Raw genomic sequence first — 27,769 nt, forward strand, 5'->3', positions numbered from 1 at the left:
GGGAGGAGGGGGGTTAGAGGCGCCTAGATTTGACTTGTACTACTATGCGGCACAACTGTTGCCGGCTGCATGGTGGTTCGCGGATGGAGACAGCTGGGAGATGAGCCTACTGGCCGGCAGGGCTGACGAGCGAGTATTGCAGGTGGCATTGATGCGAGGACGGGGAGCAGATGAGGCCTTGCCCTACGTGGTGCGCCACACAGCTGCGGTCTGGCAGCGGTTTGTGGACAAAATACTGCGGTGGGCCCCCTTTCATAGGGAGTTGCCGGTGTGGATCCTGGCCCCTGTAGTTGATATGGCGAAACACATGTCCTTTAGGGATTGGAAAATGGGAGGCTGTGAGACTTTGGCGGACCTTTATCCCAATGAGTCATTCGTGTCCTTTGAGCAAGCCATGGAAGCCTTTGGCCTGGGGGAGGAGCAATATTTGCACTATCAGGGCCTTCAGGAGGTAGCAAGGGCGACGTGGCCCCAGTTCCCTGAGGCGCCCCCGTTGTCCCACACCCTGAACATCCTCCTCTCGTGTGGTAGAGGGCGTAAACTGATATCTCTGCTGTATTCGGCCATGAGACAGGACTCGACCCCGCCAATTTCACCTTCCTGGGGGGCCTGGGAGACAGACCTGGGGCTCACCCTGACCCCGGGACAGCGTAAGCGCATAGGGAGCCTTACCCATAGAGTGTCCTGCAATGCGAGATTCAAATTGACACATTTCAACTTTATGCATCGTACCTACTTGGCCGCACTTTCCTTGAAGCGTATTTCGGGAGACAGGGAGGACAACTGCCCCAGATGTGGGATGGAGGGGGCGGGGTTCCTGCACCTGGCCTGGGACTGCCCCTTGGTCGGTAGCTTCTGGAGGAGGGTGGTGGATCGTATACATGCCGAGACCGGCCTCCGGATTGATCTGACCCCGCTTCACTGCCTATTAGCCCTGGTCCCTAAGCCTAGGAAGAGAAACCTTTCCTACAAACTTTTGCAATTAATGTTGGTGCTGGCGAGGCATAGGGTGGTGATCACCTGGATGGGGCGGAGGGCTCCTGAGTTGTCAGCGTGGCGTAAAGATGTAAGAGAGTGGTCACTGGCTGAGGAGACGCGGATGCAGAGTACCCGCAGGGATGAGAGGTTGCAGGATGATCTCCTTGCATGGCGAGTCATGTGTGCCACGGAGTTGTCTCACAGCGATTCAGATGGCACGAGTGCTGAACTTTTCTCTTCGGGGGAATTGGGGTCTGAGAGGGAGGGGGGGGGGGTGGTTGGACCCGCTCTGAAATAGATGCACTGCCTGTTCCTCAGCAGTATTTCATGCTATTGATGTGGTCATTACGTCGCTCATGAACACAGCCTAAACTGTACTCACTGTACTCACTGTACCACATAGTGCCGTAATGAGGTTATCATACTGTATACACATGCTTGATGATTGATGCCAAGTTCGGGGGGGGGGGGTATTGTTTTTTCTATGTTGCAAAATCAAAAATAACGTTTTTTTAAAAAAAAGATTAAGAATTTGCTCGTTTGTGCCAACTTTACCCCTGAATCCTAGTTGGCAGTGTTCTAAAATCTGATTGTCCTCTGTCCAGGTTAAAGTTTTTGTTTATAAAACTCTGCCTAAAATTTTAAAAGTGTTATCTATGAGGGAGATCGGTCTACAGCAACAAGGTTGTGTGCAATCGCCCTTTTTAAAAATGGGAACGATCGTGCTAGTACACCATGTCTTAGGCAGTGGGGCTTTGGTTAGAATATTAAAAATATTTAACAACAGTGGGGCTCAAAAATCTGGTTTATATTTAATACGATCAATGGGTAACACATCACGGCCTGGAGTTTTTTTGCCCACACTCTGACATATAGCCTCCTCAACCTCGTTTATTGATAATGAGACTCCAGGTGGCACCCTGTTAATAAAAGGGTCGGGTTAAAAAGCAGGCTCTTCGTAAATAGTGAAAAAGTGACTTTCCCAGGTAGCGCTCATTATGTTGCATCTGATGGGAGTGAACGGTTGTCCCATTGATCTTAACTCTTTAATGGTAGTCCAAAATATATTCCCATTATTTAATCTGGCAAAATTAATGAGAGCATTCCGGTTCTCACCTAATAACTGTTCCTTCCTATTAGCAATAGCCTGCTTATATGTCAACCTTAAGGACTTGACGAAATCTTTACACCTAGGGATTTGAGATAGAGCCTTGCGGAGCTTCCTGTGACAATTGAGCACTCCTGATTGAACCATCTAGGTTCGCGCAGTACTGTACAAATGGGTTTAGACAGCAAGGATTTAATGGCTCCACTGAGTTCGGTAAAGGCGCTGATAGCCACTGGGTGTGGAACAGGGCCTCTAAACAGATGTTAATAAGATTCATGTTTCTCCTAACCATAGAACTGAATCGGTCTGCGTTATTAATGCCTCACCAGCCCAGTCTGCGGTTATCTGTGGACGGTGATAGATCTCCAGCACCACATTCTGTCTGAGGCGTTGGAACTGGAGACGTCCGTAACGTTACTTGTATTGCGTTATGGTCCCCAAAGATTGTGGCCATAATTTCGGCTTTAAGCAAGCTTGCTTCTAAAGCGGGGGGGATAAAAAACAATATCAAATTCCGTTGAACAGACCCTCCTTTTGAATGTCGGTTCAGGGGGGGTATTATCTTTTGTAGTTACATCAATTTCCATAACATTAATTAAGTTAAGGGTGTTCAAATGGTCCATTAGCTCTCTACCCCTATTGCAAGTTTGTCTGCTGCTGTGTGAATATTCGCTTGACCATGAGTAAGTTAGCTTAGCATTAAAATCGCCCCCAGACAGATTCCTACTGACTTGAAAGAGTCTTTGGAGTTTCCAATATATGCAATAAAATTAAACAAATTTATAAAATGCATATTTGGAACAGAATGAAAATCATTGTTAAAAAAATTAATTTTCCAAAAGGAAATTCCCCTATTAAATAATATGCCTAGAAAACTATTGTTATCTGTATGTACAGTTTTTATGCATCCCCCTGTCTTAATATTGACCCAGATTGATAAACCCCCAAATGGTCGACCCTGCTTGGGGGTTGTTGCTAGGATATTATGGCATTCAAACCCCTCAATATGCAATTCTTGTGTGGCCCATGTTTCCTAAAATAAAAGGATATCTTGGTCTTTAATAAGTTGTACCCAATCTGGCTGGTGAAGTTTAGAGTACAACCTTGCAACATTCCAGCTTAAGATACGGAGGTCTGAACTTGCTGAGGCCTTCGTTTGCATAGGGGGATAAGTGGGTTGTGGGAATAGTACACTCAGTTACTGGCAGGGCATGAGGTAACCTAATAGCAGGATCAGTATTTTCCCCAAAAGTCGATAGTCAGTCTTGGGTATCTAATCCTGTCAAGGCCTCGAACCTATTAGAGGTAGTAATCAAGAGGAATTGTTGGTGAAAGGAGCATGACTTGGTTTGTAGAAATAAACAAGGGGTAGTGCGCATGTGTTAGTGCTATTAGGTGTAATGAATTAGCAAGCCCTTAATAGGTGTCTCACCAAAGAAGGTCTGCGAAAGTTAATTAGAATACTGTCCCCTTCGATATTTTTTGTAGATGCACTGACTCGCCCAACCCTGCGTGCCATAATAATAACCTTTATTTCGGATACATGGACGCTTCTATGCCTTGATAGCCAGTCCGCACATTTATTGCGTAGCTGGTCCCATGACTCATGCTGATCCCTCTTTAAAGTAGGTACCCCTGCCAGTACCAACACATAAGGGCAAGCAGCGGGCGTCAGGCTCAGGACATCCTGATTAGCCATTCATACTTGGGGCGGCAGGAACATTAATGCACGAGGTACTAGATAACCTGTTCTGATTCGAGCCCCTGGGCCTGTTTAACCTATAGCACCATCCCTGGCGGGGTTGGTATTTGAAATGGTTATTGGTATAGGGGGGTGGGGAGAGGGGAGGACCCATTTCTATCTATAGGAAATTGAGGCAGCCCTGGATTGATCGTCTATCGGGTGAAGTGTGATTGTGGGAGCAGTAATTCTGGCGGTTTGCGACACAATTTCGGCATCTAAAATACTCATACCAACACCTACACTATCAATGGCCCTGCTCCCATCAACCTCTTTGATTTCGGCCACCTTTTCCCCCACTGTCCCCTTAAAATATTTGGCTACTAAAATAGCCACCCGCCTTCTTATCCAGGGTAGATGAAAAGTACTGCTGGGGAAAGAGCCGTGACCTCATTCTATGCCAATCTTTGGAGATGAGCTGTGTCTCCTGCAGGAGGCACACATCTGCCTCCATGTTATCCAGGTAGGAAAGGATGGACCTCCTTTTATTGGGATTGTTGAGACCTCTCTCATTGAGAGAAAGAATTTTCAGTGTGGGCTGGGAAATAGCGTGTCATAGTGAGTGCACCAGCTTGGCCTGTATTTGGGTCCCTGTGATCCCTCTTCCCCCTGAGCTCCCAACGTCTGCCCAGCCTCCATTGCCCTTTGATTCTCTCTTCAACGCCTTTAACCTGCATAACAGTTCTCCTCCCTCCCCTCCCTAACCCCAACTTAGAAACCCATTAACCTTAAATTGTCCAGGGCCCGCCATTCGTGCGTGCGCGTCCTTGGAAGTCGGAATAGTTGGGAACGTGTGTGGCCAGTTCCCCGTGTCTCTACACTCCCTGTGTCTCTACGCTCCCCGCAGACTTCTTCGCTGCCCACCCAGCCTTGCCAATGTCACTTATCTGTCTCTCAGTTGTTCACAGTGTCATCATGGGGGAATGTCTCCTTCGACAATGTCTCCAGCACTGCCAGTCTTTCTTGTGCCATGGTCTTGGGGTCCGGTCTCGTTGCTCGCTCTGTGCTACGCCTCCCGTAGACTTTATGCCATCTTTCTCGAGGAGTTTTGGTCTGTGGGCCCTCTGTCTCCTCCTGGATTGGATTCTAGATGCCCAGCACCTGGCAAGTGTCCTGCATGGATCTGAGCTGGAGGAGTTATTTATTATTATTTTTATTATTTGTATAGCGCGGCTGATACCTTGCAGGCTTCCTGGCGCTGGAGAATACTCTACTGAAGGAGAGACCGAAGTGGATATAGGCGGGGGAGTTTAAGGGAATAGCCAGGTCTTGATGCGCTTCCTAAATGGAAGAAGTTGAGGAATCTGGCGTATGTCAATGGGCAGACTATTCCATAATTTGGCCACTGCGACCCTAAAGGATCTACCCCCGGTTCTGGCTTTGTTGTATCTGGGCACCTTTACCAGACAAGCCGAGGATGATCACAAGTCTCTGGTAGGAGTGTACCACAGAAACAGGGCTTGCAGGGGCATGGGCCCAAGTCCATGCAGAGCCTTGAAGACAATGCAGAGGGACTTGAAAGCCACACGCTGCTTTAGAGGTAGCCAGTGCAGCTCGGCCAGTGCCGCTATGGCCGAAGACCTTCTCGTCCAGCCAAGAGCCAGCTTGGCAGCGGCTGATTGAATTCGTTGCAGCCGGTCCAGCAGCGTGACTGGAGACTCAAGGAGCAGGGCGTTACAGTAATCGAGGCGACTGAGAATCGTACACCTGACTATCAACGCCCGGGCTTGTGCAGGGAGAAGTGGCATGATTTTTCGCAGGGAGCGTAGCAGAGCCGTGCAAATCCCCACTGTTTTTGCCACCTGGGTTTCCATACTCAGCTTGTTATTGAGCATGGCTCCCAGGTTGCGGACCGAGGAGACTGGCTGAGGTTTGTCCCTTGTCTCTGGAGGCCAGAACTGGCGAGGTATATTGGTGCCAGCGCAAAACAGAACCTCTGTTTTGGAGGAGTTGAATTGGAGGGAGTTTCTGTGGAGCCACCCAGCCGTCTCTCTTAGGCAGTCGTGGAAGGAGGTCAGAGGGATGGAATCTTCTCCTTCCCAGGAGAGAATGAGCTGGGTGTCATCCGCGTAATTAATCGTTTTTATCCTAAATGACTTAATTAATGTGATCAGCGGTTTAAGGTACACATTAAAAAGGATGGGACTGATGGAAGATCCCTGGGGAACTCCCTGGGGCACAGGTGCAAAAGCGGATTGGAATGGGGGGAGGGAGACAGCCTGTCTCCTGTCCCGCAGGTAAGAGTGAAACCAAAGCAAAGCTATGCCATCCACACCTGCTTCCCCGAGTCTCTGCAGCAGCGTCCTGTGGTTGACCGTATCGAATTCAGCAGACAAGTCCAGCAGTATTAGTGCTACTGGCTGGCCCCTGTCTGCACGCATGCGAAGATCCTCCATGGCTGTCAAGACCGCAGTTTCGGTGCCGTGGGCAGGGCGGAAACCGAACTGGAGATCGTCTAAAAAGTTGTTCTGCTCAAGATGAGTGGAAAGGCAGGAGCTGACCCATCGTTCAGCGACTTTCACAGGGAATGGCAGTAGGGAGATGGGTCGATAGTTAGAGAGACAATCTGGGCCCAGGGAGGGTTTTTTTAGGAGCGGAGTGACAAGTGCCTGTTTCCACGGGGTTGGGACGTAGCCACAGTGCAGAGACTGGTTACATATTTGGCGCAAGGTGCCAAAAAGTTCTGTTCCAGAGCTTTTCCAAATTTTTGGAGGCAGGGGGTCGAGCGGGGAACCCGAGGTGATTCCGAGCGCCAAGCTTTCAAACTCGGGTTCAGAGATCGGGGAGAATTCTCGCAGTCTAGCCGTAGAGCTGGAGACTCGAGGCGACAAGTCGTGAGAGCTGGTGCTGGCTCCCTGGATGTTGGGGTCTCCCAGTGAGGGGGGGGTCTTCAGGTTTTGAATGATAATGTTGATTTTATTAATGAAAAATGTTGCAAGATTATCACAGAGGGCTTGGGTGGGAGTCTGCGTCGACGTGGCACAGTCTGGGTGAGTTACATTTTTAAGTATCTGAAAAATACTTTTCGAACTATTGGTGGCGTTGGTAATAGTAGAACAGTAGTAGTTAGCCTTATTTTGGACAATGGCAGTTTTGTACGCCCGGAGGTTGTCTTTCCAGAGAGTTTTGTTGGTGTCGGAATATCCTTGCCTCCATTTTCTCTCTGATTGTCTGCAGGCTAGTTTAAGGGCTCTCAATGAGTCGTCGAACCAAGGGGCGGGTGCTCTTCTCTTTGGTTTGCACTTTTTCTGAGGGACGAGGCGATCTGAAGTGTTGGTGATCCTAGTGCAGAAGGACATGTAATTGTCCTCCACCGACTGAGCGGTGGAAAAGCTGTCTTCCACCTCGAATACGGGGCCGGCCAGTCTTAGTTTATCTAAGGCTTTCCAATCTCTATACAGAGGGTCAGAGGTGGTGCTGAGTGACGGTCTGCTGGCTCTGCCGCCGGCTATGTGAAATTTGATAAGCGCATGGTCGGTCCAGCACATAGGCAGAATGTCGCTCAGGAAAACCAACTGGGGAGAGGAGAAAATTAAATCAAGCTGGTGTCCAGCAGAGTGTGTGGGCTTACTGACCAGTTGGGAGAGTCCCATACCTTCGCAGGAAAGTAAAAGATTGTTTAGAGCAGAGTCCAGACTGCCATTAGGCCATAGGTTAAAGTCACCCAGAACAATCAACTTGTTATGGGAGGTGGCCATATTGGTAAGAGTAGTAAGGAGTGACTGCTGCTGTGTGGAATTAAAAGCTCCAGGCGGGCGGTAACATATCACAGCCGTAAAAGTTATTCCGGAGAGACAATTGATTGAGAGGCCAAGTATTTCCGTACCAGCCACTGGGTCCATATCAAGTGTTTTTATGGACCAGGAGGCTCTATATATTATGCCGACTCCACCACCCCGACCCTTGGGTCTAGGGAGATGCAAGATTATATAATGAAGCGCTGGCGCTTTGGCGCTCAATTTATACAAAACTGGGAGGGGGGGCGTGGCCAGCCGCGGTGGGCGTGTCTGACGGGTCCCTCGACCAGGGAATGGCGGCAGGACGCGATCTGTGAGCGAAGCAACAAGCTGTCAACCGCCTGTTTGCCCTGCCATATGAAAATCAGCCGGAAAGGGTGACCCAAAGAATACGGTATTCCTTAATTTTGAAGACACGTGGTTGCCACTCAGAACACCCAACACTTTTGAAGGGGTATTAGAGCCAGGTCCTGGTACAAAGCTATAGAGTGGTCCTGATATCTTAGTGGTTGCTTGTCCCTGGCAGCACGTAGTATACACTTTTTTAGTTGAAAGTCTGGAATGTAAGCTAAAATATCCGGTGGGGGCGCCCAGTATGCTCCTTAAGAGACCCTGCAGGTATTGTGTGATGTCTGGCCCTTCTTCTTTAGGTGGAACTCCCTTAACGCGGATGTTGTTTCGCCAAGACCGATTCTCCAGGTCTTCTGGGTGTGCTTGAAGATCGCTATGTCGAGCCTTGAGCCGGAGTATCTCTTGCTGTAGATGCTCCACTTCCTCTTCCTGGGCTTGCTCCTGATCCTCGACGGAGGCCACACGGTCCCCAACGGCATCGACGTCCCGCCTTATCATAAGGCGGGACGTTGATGCAGTTTGGGAATGTGTGTCCTCCATCGGTTATCTCCTTTATCTCACCCGCTATTTCCCTTTTCAGCGTCTGCAAGTCGCTTCGTAATGCACCGAATAGCGACTCTAAAAGGCGTGGGTAACTGGGGCTTCAGAGGTGTCTGCATCTTGGCTGATTTGTGTCGTTGGGGAGAGCCTCCCTTCTCCGCTGCCGGTCATCGGGAGCTTGGTCAGCATTTTTTTTAGATTCTGATCCTTGCTTATCGCTGAGGACATGGCTGCTATATCCCTTACCACATCACCAGACCGGCCTGCCTTGTCGTGGGGGTCCCAGCCCCAGTGGGTGGCTGTCACCAGGTTGTCCTCCCGCTGAGCTCCACTACGCTGTTGCATGATAGTGAGGGCCAGAGGTGTCACTACCTTTCAGTCTCATCCGGGCCTTGCTGCCTTCGAACGTCTGCTATTGCCCTGCTGGGCATCTGCTGCTTGTTCTCAATACTCTAAGCACTTTGCGCCCGAACCTGCTGTGAATCTCCCTGTAGGCCAGCAGCCCTATCTGAGCCTGGAGCACTAAAGGTCTTCTTGGACCACTGCGGCTAATTCCTGCACTATGTGCTTGCAGGCCATGGCCTCCGGTTTTCTCTGACTTGGCAGTCAGCCCCAGAGAGACTAATCCAAGCCCGGGCCCCTCATCCATTGGCACCTTGTGATTCTTACAGCGTTACAGTTCATATCTCATTTCCCTTATTGGATTTTGTCGTTTTAGTGTCATTTTGTTCAATACATTTTACTTTAATTTTTCAATTTCGGTTTGGGTTTTTTATTGTTTAGCATTTTGACTTTTACTTTTTTGGTTTCTGCATAAATATTTTGCATATTACCTTAAGTTAAGCCTACCTGTTCGGTGCTTAGGTACCAGGGGGTTGATCCTAGGTTAATTGAAGGGCTTTGAAAGTTCACTCTGACAACGGTTGTGATTGTTCCTCATCTACCGCAAATAATAATTCAGTTTCTTACAGAAACTATCTGAAATTATCTGCAGTTGATAACCTTCCAGGGTTGAAGCACCATGTGGACAAACTGGAATATGGGACTAGTATTGTGTGGCAATAGAACCTCTCAAAAAATTCAGCTTGCAGATGAACCAAGAATCATGCTTGAATGTCATACAAGGTAGTCAGGAAAGTGTGAGGAATATATTGCAGCTCTTTGCATTTTGACAGCCCCAAGCAAATTTGAGAACAGAGTGGATGTATGTAGCAGAGGCGAGTCTGTTCACCCAATGTGAATGGTGATATCCGCTTTGCTGATCTGCCTGAAGTTATGATGCTGCTGACAGTAGCGTGTCTGCTAAAAGCGATGGCGTGACTGGTGGAACTATAAAGTCAAATAAGAGAAAGTTATCTTCCGACACCACAGTCGTCATGACTGAGACCAGTAACACTGAAGACTTTGAGACTCACAGCAGTAATTTCTCCTTTCAGAGTGTTATTGCTGCAGATGGAGTGAAGCCCAGAAGGAAACACATTACTAAGGTACCAACAACGTTTAATATTGTTCATTTGTATTAACTGTTTCTCTTTTGCAGCATTTGGAAATGCATTTTCTAGTTCTTTTGCTTTTTGGTTAGTTTTTTATTGTAGGCTATTATCTTTGTTTTAAAGGGAAAGATTTCTGCTAAGCAGAAACATGTCATGCTTCATCCTCCGTCAGGCCTCTGATTTTAACTAACATCGCTTAGAACACTGGGACTTTAGAGACTATCCTTTTAATGAGAAAAACAAAACTACAAGTCCCATAATCAATAGTGGTGGAAGGTGTCACACATGACCTAGGACAACATCCGATTCAGCACACCCAGTTCCATTTTTTAAGTATTTGACACAATATTGAATTTATAACCTTTGTTTTTTATTGTCATGAGTCACCAGAATACTAAAAACGCGTCTTTTATTTTCAAGGTCAATTAAGTAATGGTCACCAGCTTGGAAGCTTCATTAATTCTTCAGTATTTTTGAATAGTCTACAATTAGGTTTTAAGGTATTCAGAAATTTTGGCGCTCAACTTCTCACAGTAGGGTATTAGTTTGTTGTGGTGTCAAGGTAGGTGCTTCTTGGTCAGAGGAAAACCTTAACCTCTGTAAAAAAAGGGGGGTACCGAAACCTCCCTCTTATTATGATTGGGCAGGGATCCAGAGCACACTATATGTATCTGTATGATATTTCCATGTTAATGTATTCATTCATTCGGGATAGATCAAACCAGATGTAAATTTCCAAAAGTTTTATTTATCAGCAGTGTTCACCTCTTGGGAATCACTGTACCTGTCACTCAAGCCTACACGTGTTTCATCACAGCATGTGGCTGTGACTCTTCAGGGCTGATCTTAATGATCAAGGCGCGTGGTCGGGGAACCGGTGATAATTCCAACCCGGTCCTTATCGGGTGGTTTTTAGTTTTCAAGATCACGGCACCAGTCGGGTGGTCCGGTTGCCGTCAGCAAATTGTTAATGTGAAGTTCACACGAATAGATTCAGTAGCGGTAAGGCCGTGTTCAGCCCGTAATTATGCCTTGTACAGCGTCGGTCTCCAAGTGCGGTTCCCCGACCACGCGCCTTGATCATTAAGATCAGCCCTGAAGAGTCACAGCCACATACTGTGATGAAACACGTGTAGGCTTGAGTGACAGGTACAGTGATTCCCAAGAGGTGAACACTGCGATAAATAAAACTTTTGGAAATTTACATCTGGTTTGATCTATCCCGAATGAATGAATACATTAACATGGAAATATCATACAGATACATATAGTGTGCTCTGGATCCCTGCCCAATTCTTCAGTATTTGTCATTGATCTCCACGTGTGGCTGGTTTGGGTCTGCCCCTGCATCGTTCCTGATAACTCGCACAGGTAAGGACCTTGTAGCAGCAACATGATAACCCCATACTCGTCTGTAAGAAGTGCGCTCCGAGGCAGGTATCCGATCATTTTTTTGTGAAACAAGGAAGGGCCAATAACTGCTATGTACATTTGTTAAAATAAAACAGTCAAATCACAGTATACTGTTTCGGAGGTTCAGTCCCAGAGACATTATCTATAACTGAACGCAGACACCCTAGGAAGCATGTGCTTTTAAGACAAGTTGCGTTCACTCACCTGAAGGTGACATGCTTCATCATTGGGCTATACTCCTCACCAGGCCGGCGCTACAATGCCTGGCGGGCACCACTAGAGGGCACTTTCTCGCAGATCTTTTATTAAGTACGCCGGATGAGCATAGTAGGACAGAGGATGTTGTGTCATAGGATGTGAGATTGGTGAAAGTCTGAATATAAGATCAACTATCAACCAGTTGCCACAATATAGTTTATGTGATATTCCTGGTCCATGTTGAGATTAAAAACGGTGGCAGAGAAATTGAGGAACTAATGGCCCCTATCACTGTGTGAAAGTGTCGATCACCTATGGACCTGCAGGTAAGCTGGGGTCTATACTTCAGGTCAACGTTTTTCATGCCTTGTGTAGTCATGGAGCAATCTGTTGGCATTTCATCAGGACCAAATATGGGAAAATAGGTAAATATGACTGTTAGACCTAGGGAATCCTAGACTACATAGGGTAGCCTGGCACAGAGGGGAAACAGCTAACCTCCAAGGCTTTTGTGAAGTACTTACAGAACCCACTCACAGTAACTCAATGTCTTACCACTAAAAATAAAGGACGCCACACCAATTTAGAAAAATACGAATGTTTTATAAAAGTAAGCTAGGGTTTCTTGTTTTGGTTCTGCAATAACGTTTCACCTTTTCACATAAAATATTTCTGCATTGGTGTACTTTCACATTCGCAATCTTTACATTACTTTCATTGAATACATTTGCCCTCACCTCTTTCCGATTGGTAGGTGTATCAAAATTCCACTGTTAGCCTTACTTCTTAATATTTGATCTCAATACACAGTTGGTAAATAACTAAATGACACTTTCCTATAAGAGAATCAAGTTCTACATTACCATAGGATCAGTAAGACAATAACAGCTGGTAGGATCAGTTGTGCAACAAGAGGACCTCACTGTTGTATTAGTAACTGGATTAGGCAGCTGGATATCTGAAAGGAGACAGGGTAATTAATACCTCATTACATTTAGCCCCCTAGAATTCTCAAAGCACTCATGGGAAAGCTGGGATATTTTGTACACCTATTCTTTCTCGATGAAAGCTTTCCTCTATAGCTTAGTTCATACACTGCATCACGGCCAGTTCCTGTCCTCCTGTAATGCCTGCCCGCCCTATTGCCTCAGTTCTAAAGTCCCTTTCGGACGTCTCACCACTTGTCAGGTAATTTTTATGGGTGTCACAAGTTCAGACTAAAGCGGCACAATTTAATTAGGGGTTCGTCGCGTGCAGCCCACGCACCGGACGAAGCGCCACTGAAGAAGGCTCGTACTTTGTTCACGCCCGGCGCCTGGAAGCCTTTCCTTTCACCGCCCCCCACCAGAGAACTCTTCCCAGCTTACTTTAGTGAGCGTTCAGCTTCAGGGTAGTTCTCTCATCGGAACCTTCTTCGCTGTTCCGACGCACCTTCCACGGCTGCTCACTGGGGGGGGAAAGTCCGAAGAAGCTCCCGCGACGTTCTTCCACCCGGCTTCTCTCACTCCTGACTCCGCCTCCGGCCAACCTCCTGGGCGTCCGTCGTCTTCTTCTGTTGCCGCCGCCGGCCTCCTCACACAGGGCTCCGCCTCCGCCCAGCCTCCTCCTGCACTCTCCCGCCTCTTCCGAAGCTACCTCAGATTCCTCCGGACGGCAGCACGGATCAGCTGGGCTCTTCCTCCTCTTCCGATCCCGCGACAGGGATCGCACACGGCAGCAGTGTTTCCTTCAGGTAAGGTCAACAGCTGGTTCCGCCGCTTTTCTTTACAATGTGGACACCGGACTCATGTGCTGCAGTCGTGGCCGTTTTAACTCCTTGCTTCCTGATTCCTTGATCATTCAGCGCGACCCTGTGTCCGGGTTCTCTCCCACTGCACACGTGCCTTCAGGGCGGGACCTACAGGTCACTTGGGAGCCACGCTGCAAGAGTCACTGATAGTTATAAAACTTGCCACAGAGTCTCTGGTTTCTTGATATGGTTGCTGTGGTAGTGGGGTTTGGTCAGCCTAAGAGGGGTTACTTCCCAGTAGAGCGACAGCCGGCCCCAAAGGTCGATCTTGTTACTACTAGTGTGCTATCCTCCTCCTCAAGTCGCCTCTCTCCGCACTGGTCACTTCCAATCCTGAACAAAATGGCTGCTGGTCACTGGCCTTTTATAGGCTGGCCTCAGACCCCTGGAAGCTACTAGTGGGTTCTGGAACCTTCCTCATGCTAGCCTATGGGTCTGCCACCCTTAGGTGACCGTTATGGCAGTTGGTGGACACCATTTTAGGTTTCTGAGTGTCCCTAGATTTTCAGGAGCCTGACTAGGCCTCACAGAAAATGAAGTGAAAGATGGCGACATAATCAAGGAACACCTAGCCCCCTGACAACACTGAAAAACCCTGGTGAACATTAAAAAAAATAGAAACACTAGGAGGCTAAGGGTGACAAAAATAAATAATAATGGTTAGAACACCCCCAGAGGCAGACAGGTCTAACAATGACCTAATCTTCTCCACAGCGTGAGGAGCTCTGTAACTCAAAGCCCTGCACCGTGCATAGGTCATAAGGTGCCTAGTACCATCTTACTACCACAGGTAAGCGCTGTCTAACAGAATGCACTACATACGGTAACCATCCTAAAATTCAGGACATATTGACTTATCCAATAGCTAGGACGTTGCATCAGAGGGCAACTGGTTTGAAAAGCACATGCTTCCTAGGGTGTTCAGTTAGAGATAATGTCTGTGGGACTAAACCTCCAGAACAGAACTGTGAGTTGATTTATATGAAGAATGTGTATACTGGACTGTCATTTTCCTCGTCATCTCTTATGATATGTAAAATAAAACACAACACACCTGGAGGCCAACACATCTATCATACATTTAATGCATAAATAGCAAAAGGCCAAGCAAACTAACAAGTGACAATTGTCTTTGCAATGGACGAGAGCATCCACCCTAGAGCAAGTTCGAGTATATAATGCTTATGCTACACAATGTATTTTTATACACTTTTCTCCTAATACAAGTCAATGAAACATGAACACGTGATAGAAATATTTACTAAAACAACACTAATGAGTAGGAGGCAGGATCTTCTCTCAAGAGGAATGTGAGGAGTCCGTGAGGTGCAGATCAAAGATGCAGAAGTCACTGTTTCTGGTAATAACACTTCTGTTTGTCAATGTTCAATTTACTACAAGATGCAGGAAAGTGTGCAGATAGACATCACTAAATAAAATGGTTCTGAGCCCTAATAGAATCATGTAACTTTGCAGGTGTATTACGGCGAACAGACACATCAAATTAATATAAGAATATTGTAATTTGGTAATGTAATATATTAATGCACGTTGTGGCATTCATGTGTAACCAATTATCGGTATTAAGGAAACCAGTATATCCAGTTATGCTTTCTCAATTCCTTCTTCCTAGAGGCCACCACTGCCGCTAGCCAGCCGTATTCAGCAGTGCCTCCTGTGACCTGGAATCATACATTTAATCAATACCAAAGGACACCAATGCTTCTAGCCAACTCCGATCACTGGTGCCACTCGCACCCCACCACCCTTGGGCCTGTTATTCTTTTAGCCAGATCCAGTCAGTAGTGGCCCCTTGAACCTGTATGTAAGCCTACTAGCCAACTCCTGTTAGTACTGGCCCCTGGGACCTGTTATCATTCTAGCCAACTTGAGTCTTTAGTAGCACCTTGGGACTAGTGATCATACTAACCAGCTTCAGTCAGTATTGGCTCCCTGAGACCTATTATCCTGCTAAGTAACTCCAGTCAGTAGTGACCCCTGTACCTTAAATCCTGCAAATATTCAAAACCAGAGGTCAACTCTACTGCCAACCAGTTCCAGTCAATATTGACATGTATTGTTACCCTGCTTGTCATGAATACCAGAGGCCAGCGTTGTTGCTAGCCAGTTCCAGTCACCAGTGCCCGTCACATATTATCCTCAATAGGATCAATGCCCAAGACCTGTGCAGCTGCTAACCTGCTCTAGTCAGTAGTGACCTCCCAGACCTGTTATTCTGCTTATAATCAGCAAGGCTTCGGCCCTAATAGCACTCACCCCACATCCTTATGGTATATTAGCAATGTAATTAATTTACTTACATCATACGGTAGGTACCGCACTATATCACACGATGCCAAAGAGAAAGATCAAAATCAAACCGTTCAGCACTCCACCTTGTCAAAAATGACCAAATCACACCAAGCACTATAGCCTGCCACATCACATGGCACACTCAGCCACAACATGACCAGATACCACGGCAGGGATTTGGGGCCATTAATCCTCTTTTCGAGGCATGTATGCTGTAGATGCACATGCTTTGCATACTCCTGCCATCTTGTGTTGGGTCCGGATGTTTGCAAGCTGTTTTTCTTTGAAGAAGTCTTTCCAGTCACGAGGTAAGGTGACTCCACATTTCGGTGATAGTGGGCATGGGCATCGACTCCATTGTTGGATTGTTTTTTACCCGAACCAGGTTTGGATGTGTATTGCTGCGCTCTGAAACCGCTCTTCGGGTTCCCCTCAGTGCGCAGTCCACTCTACCCTCAACGGTAATGTTTCAGTGTAGTGAGATGTTCATCCCTTCATGGGTTAGCGTGCCTAGTTCCCTGGCTTTCCGCAACGCCGCGTCGCGGTCTCTGTAATTTAGTAACTTAGCTATGATGGGCCGCGGCCTTGACCCGGCGGGTGGTTTCGGCGCCAGAGTCCTATGCGCTCTTTCCTCGATGAACACCTCCGAAAAGGTGTCCCATTCTAACATGGTGATTAGCAGTTTCTCAACATAGTGTTCCATTGGGCCCGTGTTCGTGGTCTCAGAAACTTCCATTAGGCGGATGTTGCTCCTCCTGGACCTGGCTTCCAAATCTTCCGTCTTTGACGCCATGGCCACCAGCTGTTTCTCTATTCTCGTTTGTTTCACCTCCATTTGCACCTGTGAATCTTCAGCCTCTGAGATTCGTCGTTCCGCCATATCCAAGCGCTCTGTGTGCTTATCTAAGCGTTCTGACATTCAGTGAGGTCTGTATGGTGTTAAACATAGTTTGTATGGCGTCATTTGTGATCGCTCCTGCCTCTGAGGATGTGAGCGGGGCCTGCGCTTCTGTGGTGTTATCCTGTTATTTTCTGGCCTGGTCAAAAGTTATCTTCGACTGGTTACGGTCCGGTTTACCCATGACTCTACCGGTATTGATTATAGTGGGTCAGTTCAGGTGGTCTCTGTGTAGGTGGGGGGGGTAGAGAGTAGGTGCGCCGACCGGGGGGCGTTTCTAGGTGAAGGTCAGTGCAGTGGCGCTGGTGCGCGGTCAGGGTAAGGTTGTTGAGAGGCTGCAGCACCTCGCTCTTTCTGTTTCAGCGCCGGACCGCAAATGCTCACCTCGCCACCCCTAGTTGTGGGCTAGGTTCGCCCCACAGCTCCGCCTCAGTGAATCCGCCAAATATCCCGGTAAGTTATGTTGCAGACTCGGTGTCTGTCCCAGGCCCAGGCCCAGGCCCAGGGACCTGTCGAGTGTAGTAGCCCTGTGTCGTCTTTTTCGCGGCAGGCCGTTGGTCCCCCGGTGCGTGACCGATCCAGCCGCTGCAGACCTGCTTTCCACTGCAGTATGGTCAAAGTGTCCCCCTTTTCCAAGTGCTCAAGGCCTCCTCGTCTCTCACCACGCCAGCCAGATCATCAGGATGACCAGCCGGATCGCGGCCCGCCACCCAGAGTGTGGGGGGCCAGGTCTAGGCCCGATCCAGCCCGCATCGAGGTCCTTGCAGCAGAATTATTTAGCGGGGTTGGGGGGTGCCGCGCCAGTCGGCTCCAGCCTCAAAGTCTTCGGGCCTTGCTTCACAGTCGTCTTCCGGGCCTTTCCCAGCATCCGTGCGGCCCTCACCCCCCCAGGACGGATCACGATGTGGAGCGTCTCAGCCCCTGCGCTCCTGATGTCTGCAGCAGCCCAGGACAGCAAAGTGGGGTTCGGCGAGTATTGCGGGTGGGACTCACCATGTAGCGTGGCCGACCTTTGTGATCTGCGTCGCGGGTCCCATTTTACGCGAGGCCGGGGCTTCGGCCTCGCATTGCCCTCACTAGGCCCCCGACTTCCTATCAGGTTCACGGGCTCCGGGACTTTGATTTTCCTCCCGGTTTCTGTCTCAGCTGTCCCGGTGCCCCCAACAGCCCTCGGCATGTGTCGGTGCGGGTTCAGCAGGAAAAAAAAAGATGGTTTCTTAAGGATTGCTTGGGCTCAGGCGAGGAGCTCGCTCAAGCAGCGGCCATCTCGCTTCGCGGCTAGCTCCGCCCCCCAAATTTCCTATGGAAATGAACATGGAGAAAACGCATTTTGGGATCCCCTTTTTTCTCAGCCCCCGCTTGAGGAATCACCCCCAAACTTTCAGGATAGGAGCTGGCCTGGATAGACTTTTTCTGGGAAAATTTCAGGAAGATTTGTCAAACAACACCAAACTTATTAGCAAATCCAAAAATATTTTTCCTATGGAAACTTGGTTCTAATTATAACTACCTACTGGCCACCGCCAGTAGGTAATATATGTGTATATATATATATATATATATATATATATATGGAACCAACAATCCTGTTCCGCCAGTAGAAGATGGAATCACTCCAGGTGCGGACCTCCAACCAGCCTCATTTTTGCAGCGCGTGAATCATCCCAAAAAAGGAACAAATCCTCAAATAGGTAGCAGAGAAAAGTTCTTTATTTTAAGATAAAGGACAAGTGTCCATCCGACGACGCGTTTCGCTCCTCCTGGGATCTTGTTCACCTACTCAATCAATCAATCATTTGTAAAGTGCACTACATACCTGCGAGGGTCTCAAGGCGCGGGGGGTGGCGCTACTGATCGAACAGCCAGGTCTTGAGTATCCTCCTGAAGGTCAGCAGGTCTTGGGTCTGTCGTAGGGTCAGTGGGAGGCTGTTCCATATCTTGGCGGCGAGGTGGGAGAACGATCTCCCACCAGTGGATGTTCTTCGGATGCGCGGGACAGTGGCGAGTGAGAGGTCGGCGTAGCATAGCTGGCGGTTGGGGATGTAGAAGGAGAGCCGCCTGTTGAGGTAGGCTGGGCCAGTCTTGTGTGCGTGGCTGAGGTGCTTGAAGGATATCCTCTTGTCGACGGGGAGCCAGTGCAAGTTTCTCAGGTGTGGGGTGATGTGGCCGTGGCGAGGTACGTCGAGGATCAGTCGTGCCGGGGGCGTTTTGGATGCGTTGTAGTTGTTTGAGTTTGGTCGGGGCTCCCGCATAGCGGGTGTTTCTGTAGTCGAGTCTGCTGCTGACGAGGGCGTGGGTGACCGTCTTTATTGTATCTGTCGGGATCCATCTATAGATTTTGCGGAGCATGCGGAGGGTGTTGAAGCAGGAGGAGGAGACGGCGTTGACCTGCTTGGTCATTGAGAGCGTTGAGTCGAGGATGATTCCCAAGTTGCGTGCGTGGTCGGGTCTGTCCCAGTGCCGTCGGCCACAAGGAGTCGTCCCAAGCTAAAGGGTTGGAGGCGAGGATGAGGACCTCTGTCTTGTCCGAGTTCAGCTTCAGACGGCTGGTCTTCATCCAGTCGGCGACGGCCTGCATTCCTTCGTGGAGGTTGGCTTTGGCGGTGATGGGGTCCTTGGTGAGGGAGAGGATCAGCTGAGTGTCGTCGGCATAGGAGATTATGTTGAGGTCGTGCTGTCGGGCTACGTGTGCGAGCGGGCCATATAAATGCTGAACCGCGTCAGGCTGAGGTAGGATCCCGGGGGTACGCCGCAGATGATCTCGGAGGCTTTGGAACGGAATGGGGGGAGGCGGATGCTCTGGGTTCTGCCGGAGAGGAAGGAGGTGGTCCAATCCAGAGCCTTGTCTCTGATCCCTGTGGCGTGGAGGCGTCCGCGTAGTGTGCGGTGGCAGACGATGTCGAAGGCGGCAGAGTGGTCTAGGAGGATGAGTGCTGCGGTCTCGCCGTTGTCCAACAGGGTCCTGATGTCGGTGGCGGCAATGAGGCCAGTCTCGGTGCCGTGGTTGCTGCGGAACCCTGACTGCGAAGGGTCCAGGATTTAGTTTTCTTTGAGGTATAGGGTTAGCTGTCTGTTGACAGTATTCTCGATGACCTTGAGGTCTCTTGGTTCTGCCTTAGGTCTTTTGAGTAGGGTGTTGATCTCAGCGTGTTTCCAGAACTCTGGGAAGGTCGCGGTCTCGAGGGAGAGATTAATGACGTTGCGCAGGTGGGGTGCGATTGAGCTGCTTGCTCTGTTGAAGACGTGGTGCGGGAATGGGTCTGATGGAGAGCCGGAGTGGATTGAGTGCATGGTCTTGATGGTGTCATCGATGCTCACGCTGGCCCAGGCTAGCAGGGGGTCGTGGTTGATGGCGTACAGAGGGTCTGTTGTGTTGCTGTCTGTTGGGGCTGTCTGTGTGTTGAAGCTGTCGTGGATGTCTGCTATCTTGTGGTGGAAGAAGGTGGCGAGGGAGTCGCACAGGGCTTGCGACGGCGGGATGTTGTTGGTCTTGGAGCTGGGGTTGGAGAGTTCCTTCACGATGTTGAAGAGCTTCTTGCTATTGTGTGCATTGTTGTCGAGGTGGTTTTTGAAGGAGGTCCTCTTAGCCAGGGGTTCTGGCGCTGGGCGCGGTCCAGACGTGGACGGGCGCAGACGAGCTTGCTTTAGGCACGACACGGAGCGGCCACGCAGCGGCTAACATATATGGGAAGGTGGGAAGGAGAAGCAGCTGGGAGGCGAGAGGCGGGGCAGCGAATGGGCAGTGGGCAGTCAGAGGGGTGGGGCCACAGAGGATGCAGCGGTGATGGCGGTGAGGGACAACAAAGGTAATAGAAGGAAAAGGGGCACAAAATCGAGGGTAAAACGAGTGGCACAGTAGCTTTGTTCGCCCTAAGTTGGCAGGGTATGCTCAGACGTGAGTCCCTTGCTCACTTGGCCACTGGATTCAAGATAGCCTGGCTGATGAGGATTATGAATCCGAAACCGGTCCCAGGATGCTTGTTTCCGGTCCAGAGAAGACATGGCTTGGCAGTTCGGGCTGGACTGTTCCCATGAAGCACAGGGTCAGACTGATTTGCATATGGCCATGTCTGAACTGGGGTGGCTGAGTGAGCTAAAGAATGGTGATGGATTAAACCCAGATCAGTTGACTGGGGGTGAGTTTTTGATTTACTCAAACGCTCCTTCCATCATCTCCTTTTGTATCGCTTTGTTCGCCGTAAGTTGGCAGGGTATGCTCAGACGTGAGTCCCTTGCTCACTTGGCCACTGGATTCAAGATAGCCTGGCTGATGAGGATTATGAATCCGAAATCGGTCCCAGGATGCTTTTTTACGGTCCAGGGAAGACCTGGCTTGGCAGTTCGGGCTTGACTGTTCCCATGAGGCACAGGGTCAGACTGATTTGCATATGGCCATGTCTGAACTGGGGTGGCTGAGTGAGCTAAAGAATGGTGATGGATTAAACCCAGATCAGTTGACTGGGGGTGAGTTTTTGATTTGCTCAAACGCTCCATCCATCATCCCCTTTTGTATCGCACAGAAGGCAAGAGGGCACAAAAAGCGAGTGGAACGGAGGGCAGCAGGGCACAAAAAAACGAGTGGACCAGAAGGAAAAAGGGGCAGAAAAACGAGTGGCATAGAAGACAGAAGGGCACAAAGAACAAGTGTAACAGAAGGCAAAAGGGGCACAGAAACGAGGGCAAAACGAGTGGCACAGAAGGCAGAAGCACACAAAAAAAACAGTGGAACAGAGCGGCAGCTGGGGCAGGGATACACAGGCGGTGATGTGCGGAGGGGGACCTACCTGGTGGGGTCAAGGGTCGCTCTCTTCACTTGGCCCCCTCTCTGTCTTTGGCTGTCCTATGCGTATGAATACCCATCTGGTTCCTGAAATTCACAGTCGTTATTATAGTACTGCCTACCATGGGAATTGTCAAAACGTTTTCTTTCCGAACCTCCACGCGCCACCTCTTCCCTGCGCATGTCACTCCGATCAGTACCACCACGACCATGACCCCTTCCTCTCACAGCCCCATTTTGCGCCAGCAATAATGGACACTGAGCTCGCCAATGTCCTTCCTGTTTACAATATGGACACCTATTTATGCCTAGAGCAGGCACCGGACCTCCGCCTCTACCAGTGCCCACTCCCCTTGGGGCGGGCCGCCTCTTCCTCCACCTCGTCCTCTGACAACTTGCTGTAATAATGCTTGAGTTTTAAGATCTTTTGCTTTCTTTTCCATTTTATCCTTACTCTCATTGTCCCTATGTTCATAATACTAATACTGTATTCAGCAGTGCCTCCTGTGACCTGGAATCCTGCATTTAATCAATACCAAAGGTTGTCAATACTTCTAGCCAACTCCGGTCACTGGTGCCACTCGCACCCCACCACCCTTGGGCCTGTTATTCTTTTAGCCAGCTCCAGTCAGCAGTGGCCCCTTGGACCTCTATGAAAGCCTACTAGCCAGCTCCTGTTAGTACTGGCCCCTGGGATCTGTTATCATTCTAGCCAACTTGAGTCATTCGTAGCACCTTGGGACTAGTGATCATACTAACCAGCTTCAGTCAGTATTGGCTCCCTGAGACCTATTATCCTGCTAAGTAACTCCAGTCAGTAGTGACCCCTGTACCTTAAATCCTGCAAATATTCAAATCCAGAGGTTAACTCTACTGCCAACCAGTTCCAGTCAATATTGACATGTATTGTTACCCTGCTTGTAATGAATAACAGAGGCCAGCGTTGTTGCTAGCCAGCTCCAGTCACCAGTGGCCCGTCACATATTATCCTCAATAGGATCAATGCCCAAGGCCTGTGCAGCTGCTAACCTGCCCTAGTCAGTAGTGACATCCCAGACCTGTTATTCTGCATATAATCAGCAAGGCTTCGGCCCTAATAGCACTCACCCCCACATCCTTATGGTATATTAGCAATGTAATTTATTTACATCATACGGTAGGTACCGCACTACACGATCCCAAAAACAAAGAAATTCAAAATTTGCCTAACCGTTCAGCACGCCACCTTGTCAAAAATGACCAAATCACACCAAGCACTATAGCCTGCCACAACACATGGCACATTCAGCCACAACATGACCAGATTCCACGGCAGGGATTTGGGGCCATTAATCCTCTGTTCGATGCATGTATGCTGTAGATGCACATGCTTTGCATACTCCTGCCATCTTGTGTTGGGTCCGGATGTTTGCAAGTTGTTTCATTGTTACCCCTAGATTTATATTCTGGCGTAAAAATTACCTGCACCACTTAACAAATCTCTATTCGTTTCATCCCACCGCCAGAACCAACCTACACGAAGGGATGAAAGACGTAGCCGAGTGGATGATGAACAGACGCCTGAAACTGAACTCAGACAAGACGGAAGTCCTCATCCTTGGATCATCACCCTCTGCCTGGGACGACTCCTGGTGGTCCCCTGCCCTGGGCAGCGCACCCAAACCAACGGACCACGCACGCAACCTGGGCTTCATCCTGGACTCCTCCCTCTCGATGACCAGACAAGTCAGCGCCGACTCATCTTCATGTTTCAACATCCTACGCATGCTCCGAAAGATCTTCCGATGGATCCCCACCGAAACCAGGAAGACGGTAACCCAGGCACTCGTCACCAGCCGACTGGACTGCGGAAACACCCTCTACGCCGGAACCACAGCCAAATTACAGAAAAGACTCCAACGCATCCAGAACGCCTCCGCACGACTCATCCTGGACATCCCCAGACACAGCCACATCTCCGGACACCTGAGAGACCTGCACTGGCTCCCCGTCAGCAAGAGAATCATGTTCCGACTCATCACCCACGCACACAAGGCCCTCCACGACCTGGGCCCCAGGTACCTCAACAACCGCCTGACCTTCTACACTCCCACCCATCAACTACGATCGACCAGCCACGCCCTCGCCGCCATTCCACGCATCCGAAGAGCCAACATGGGAGGAAGATCCTTCTCCTACCTGGCTGCCAAGACGTGGAACTCCCTCCACATCCACCTCCGCCTGACCCAAGATCACCTCTCCTTCAGGAAGCAACTCAAGACCTGGCTGTTCGAGCAGTAGCAGACCCCCCTCCCCCAAGCACCTGGAGACCCTCCGGGTGAGTAGCGCGCTATACAAATGCCTGATTGATTGATTTATTGATTGATTGATCCCCTCTGATACTCTCCCTCTTTGCTCTATTTGTTTCCAATTGTGATGTCTTATTTTGCACCTTTTTATTACTTTCCTCCACTTGCAGCATTTCTAAGGACTGAATTTTCCCATTCTCTATCATTTTTATACTATCAGCTTGATTGTTTAGGCATTTATTTTTCATAACTGCTTGTACCTCCGATAGATCCTTATTAAATAGAGGGTAGAAGGGTTTTGTTGGAGACATTTGTTTACCCTCACCTTCACAATATGATATTTGGTCATCTTTATTTCCAGTGTTCAATCTCACTATATCTGATGCATTTGTATTTTTTATACTTTTAGAAGCTTATTTCTTGCTTTCCGTTGTTTTTTCCTCTGTCTTTTTGATAGATGAACGTCCGGAGCTGCATCTGTCATTGTTGATTGTGTCGTGCATAGTTTTATCACTTCTTGATCTTTTGTTTTATCATCTATTTTTTCTTTAACAACAACAGCATTATCTTTACATTTTATTGTACCTTTAGAGGGGCAGTCAGTCTTGATGGTTTGAATTCCCTCATTAGGAAAATTCACTTTTACATCGTCAATTATTGTTTTTTAAATATCCGGAATGGTAGCTAGTTTGTTAATTAGTGGGGCACAACTACACTCTGCATACGTAGATATTGGCTGGGATTGTGCCCTTACTATTAGATTATTTTGCGTTGTTATCTTCTGCTCAATTCCGGCAACAGAGGATGCCATAGCGCTCGATCTATTTGGACCTCCTTTTTGTTGGACTGATATGTTAAAGCTTCCAGAGTTAATTGCAAGGTTTTGAAGAATAAATCCCAAATTGCTCCTGCGTTCCCACTTCCTGGTACCTGAGTACCTGGGCTATGATGTTGCCCATTTATGAATGATAGGTCCTTATACCCTTCTTTTTGTTGTCCTTGAAAATCATGTCCTCGTCACAAGAATTAATGAATTGTGGACTACTATTGAAAACGTCTTTTTGATACGGAGTACTCCAACGCTGCAGAGTTTCTGTGTTGCTGTTGTATTCGTCCTTATTAATTTGAGATCCGTTATTTTGATTACATTTCGGCTGGTCCTGTTTTTAACTGAATTTATTTTAGACGAGTAAGATCCGATTTCAGTGGGGTATTGGCTTCCCTTATGATTTTCACCCCACCATTTAGTTCATTTGGAGCTTCTTGCTCTCGTTGATTTATTTGGCCCAAATTAGATGGTTTCCCTATCCCGTTAGCTGTTCTGATTTTTACTTGCACTTCTATTGGCATTGGCTGCCTAGTTGGTAGTAAGTGCTGAGTATCTCCCATTGTTAGATTTGTGCATTTTGTGCCCTTTTGTTGTGAACGACCAGTAAGTGGAATAGTTAACATTTCTAGGTCCGTTATTTGACCCCAATGGTTGACTTGGTCCTTAGTTGAATTTGACATTCGTTCGACTTCAGCTTCAGACTCAGGGTGGCCTCGTTCACTTACTCCTTGCTTAGGGGATATAATATTTGTTCTACTCAGTGGTTTAAATGGAGTTTGAAGATCACATGGGTTAGTTAGCAATGTTAGCATAGCACCAGTTAGATCTTTCATAAAATCAAACTTTGACGACGACTTTCCCAGTTTCCCAAATGTATGGGCCTTAGATGATTTAAAGGACTATATGTCACCTGTCTGTTATTTTAAACATATCTAATGTAAGAAGTTGGCCCGATATGCAGTGCTCACTATTCTAGTGATCACTATGCATCAGTCCAAACGACCCTTATGGTGATTGGTTGTAAGTCAACCTTAGACCAGCTATCCTAGTAGCGTGGATACGAGCAGTCTTCGGGCTAAACTCTAGAGGGCGCGTTAAGCCAGCTGTTATACCATCACATACCCCTTGAACACCAAGTGAAAGGACACCACACAAGTGTTATGAAAATAAACAGTATATTTATTAGAATCACAACAGCCCTGGACTCTTTATGAGGACAGGGTACTAAGCACAGAACAAAACTCTTAGGAAAATACTTCAAGTGCACAATCAATACAAGTGCCCGAGGGCACGGAAAGTTTAGTGGTCTCGGGCGGACCCAATAAGGCAAGTCGGAAGCGATAGGGACTCGGGACCCTTAAGTAAGGAGGCTATGCGGGCACCGAAATGCCGAAGTTACCTAGCCCCAAGGGCTGCGGCTGCACAAGTCTTTACAGGCGTCGGGAGTCTTCGCTGACGAGCCAGGAGCCGGAAGGAAGGAGTTGCTGGCCGGCGACCAGTGGAAATAGTTTGTAGAGATCCAAGCCTGGATCAGAGATAGATGACACCTGAAAGCAGAGGGGACCAAGTTCGTACTACTAGCCAGTAGTCAGAGGGTACCAGGAGGGCACCAGATGATCGTCACCTCGACCAGGTGAGTGGGCGACGCTAGGCTCTGCAGTCTCACGGACCAGGAGGCGTTGTCGGCGACCAGGATGGAGGTGCGAGCTGTCCCACGACGGTTGATGCTGTCGGCGTCGCTGGGCCCAGGATTGGGGCTACAAGCCTTGGCAAATTTCAGGTGCACGTGGTGGGCCTAAAATGGCGTCTTGAGTGGACCAGGAGGGTCCGGGATGCTCCTCTCGCAGAAGAGAGCAAAGGCCAGTCTGGAGCAACCAGACCAGCAGCGTTGGTTGTCGGGTGTCGTTAAGAAGGGCACAAGCCAGCGGCTAGTGACCAGACAACATGTTGAACAGCAAAGAGCAGAAGGGCCCCACGCAGATCGTGGAGATGCTGGGAGGCTGCACTTCGGTGCTGGAGCTGCTCAGGGTCGGGGCTTCTCGGACCCCAGAGCACTCACCAGAGGATTCCTTCGGTGGTTGTGCTGGTTAAGAAATCGTGCAGGTTTTGATGATGGCCGGTCCCTCGAGGTCTCGTCGCACCCACGGATCTCAGCTGAGCTGACGATGTGGGTAGAGGTCAGAGGTGCCAGGGAAGCCGGTTCTCGTCGAGCTGGGCAGTCGGATTCCTGAGGAAGGACTTGCAGCAAACCGCAGAGTTTTTAGATGGTGCCTGCGGACGCAGGGTGACTACTCCTTAGCCACAAGGGAGAAATCTTAAGAAGAGTCTCGAAGTCCTTTCGTAGAAAGTATTCTTGATTCAAAGATGATCTAATTTGGAAGGGTCCCCGCTCTTGCCTTTATCCTAAAGAAAGGGGTGGGTACATGACTAGGTCCTGCCCTAGGGGTGGGACCAGGAAGGGGGGTAGTTACACCCCTCTCCCCTGCCGGACTTTCCCCAGGTCAGGGGCTGCGCTCCCCTGGAACTGGTTCTAACCGGCAGATGCGTAGTGAGCACCGGGGTGGCACTCCGCAGTCACCTTCTTGTAAAGCCCTGCCTACCCAGGATACACAAAACCCTGTCTGGGATGGTGCGAGCACCGCCCCGGACAGGAAACCCTTTGTCCAAGCTCTCCTCGCTGGAAGGACTCCCAGCAGCAGGAGGTCAGACTCATGTCTGTGGTGGCAGCATCCATTTTGTGGAGCTGAGGCTTCAGTTAACTTTAACCGGGGTTCACAGTTACGTACATGTCGTGTCCCTCTAGAAGGGCGGAATGCTAACCTCGTCGCCAGCATTGGTGAGGGGTCAGCATCCCGATTCGTATGACACCTTACTCGACATGTCTTGATAACGCGATACCGAAGTTACCAATATGGCACGCGTTATCATGGAACAGCCATTGGGTCTAGGTTCCGCAAGCTGCAACCGGGCTCGGCTCGTGCCAGAGCCCAATTCACACGATTCCACGCACTCTGCCTTCAGGATTGTCAAGGCCTGCCATAGGAGTGACTGATAGGAACTCGGGTGTCCATTTTAGGGTTAGATATAGGGATACTATACCTAAAGCAACGGGCGAGCACGCCACGTTGCCCCAGCTGTCGCGCAGCCAGTTGTGTCAGATTTAGATGGCCATCCAGGGGTGGCATAATACATGCTTCAGCCCCTGGTAGGCCCTGGGTACACCGAGGCCCTGAGTTACAGGGTCTGACAAGGTGGCCCAGTTCCAATTGGGTAATGCACCTAGGGTACACATCAATTTAGCGAGAGAACAACT

General features: G+C 49.1%; 1 protein-coding gene across 1 annotated transcript in view; it reads left to right on the top strand.

Annotated features, from left to right (window-relative positions):
- LOC147666116 (uncharacterized) overlaps positions 1–27,769 on the top strand; it is an 83,753-nt gene that overhangs the window by 36,868 nt on the left and 19,116 nt on the right. Inside the window, exon 3 of the mRNA XM_086949289.1 lies at positions 9,892–9,942. The gene's annotated coding sequence lies outside the window, so the exon portion shown is untranslated. The remainder of the gene's footprint in view (positions 1–9,891; positions 9,943–27,769) is intronic.

Source organism: Lissotriton vulgaris, unplaced genomic scaffold (genome assembly GCF_964263255.1).
Source record: "Lissotriton vulgaris unplaced genomic scaffold, aLisVul1.2 SCAFFOLD_3423, whole genome shotgun sequence".
NCBI classification, from domain to species: Eukaryota; Metazoa; Chordata; class Amphibia; order Caudata; family Salamandridae; genus Lissotriton; species Lissotriton vulgaris.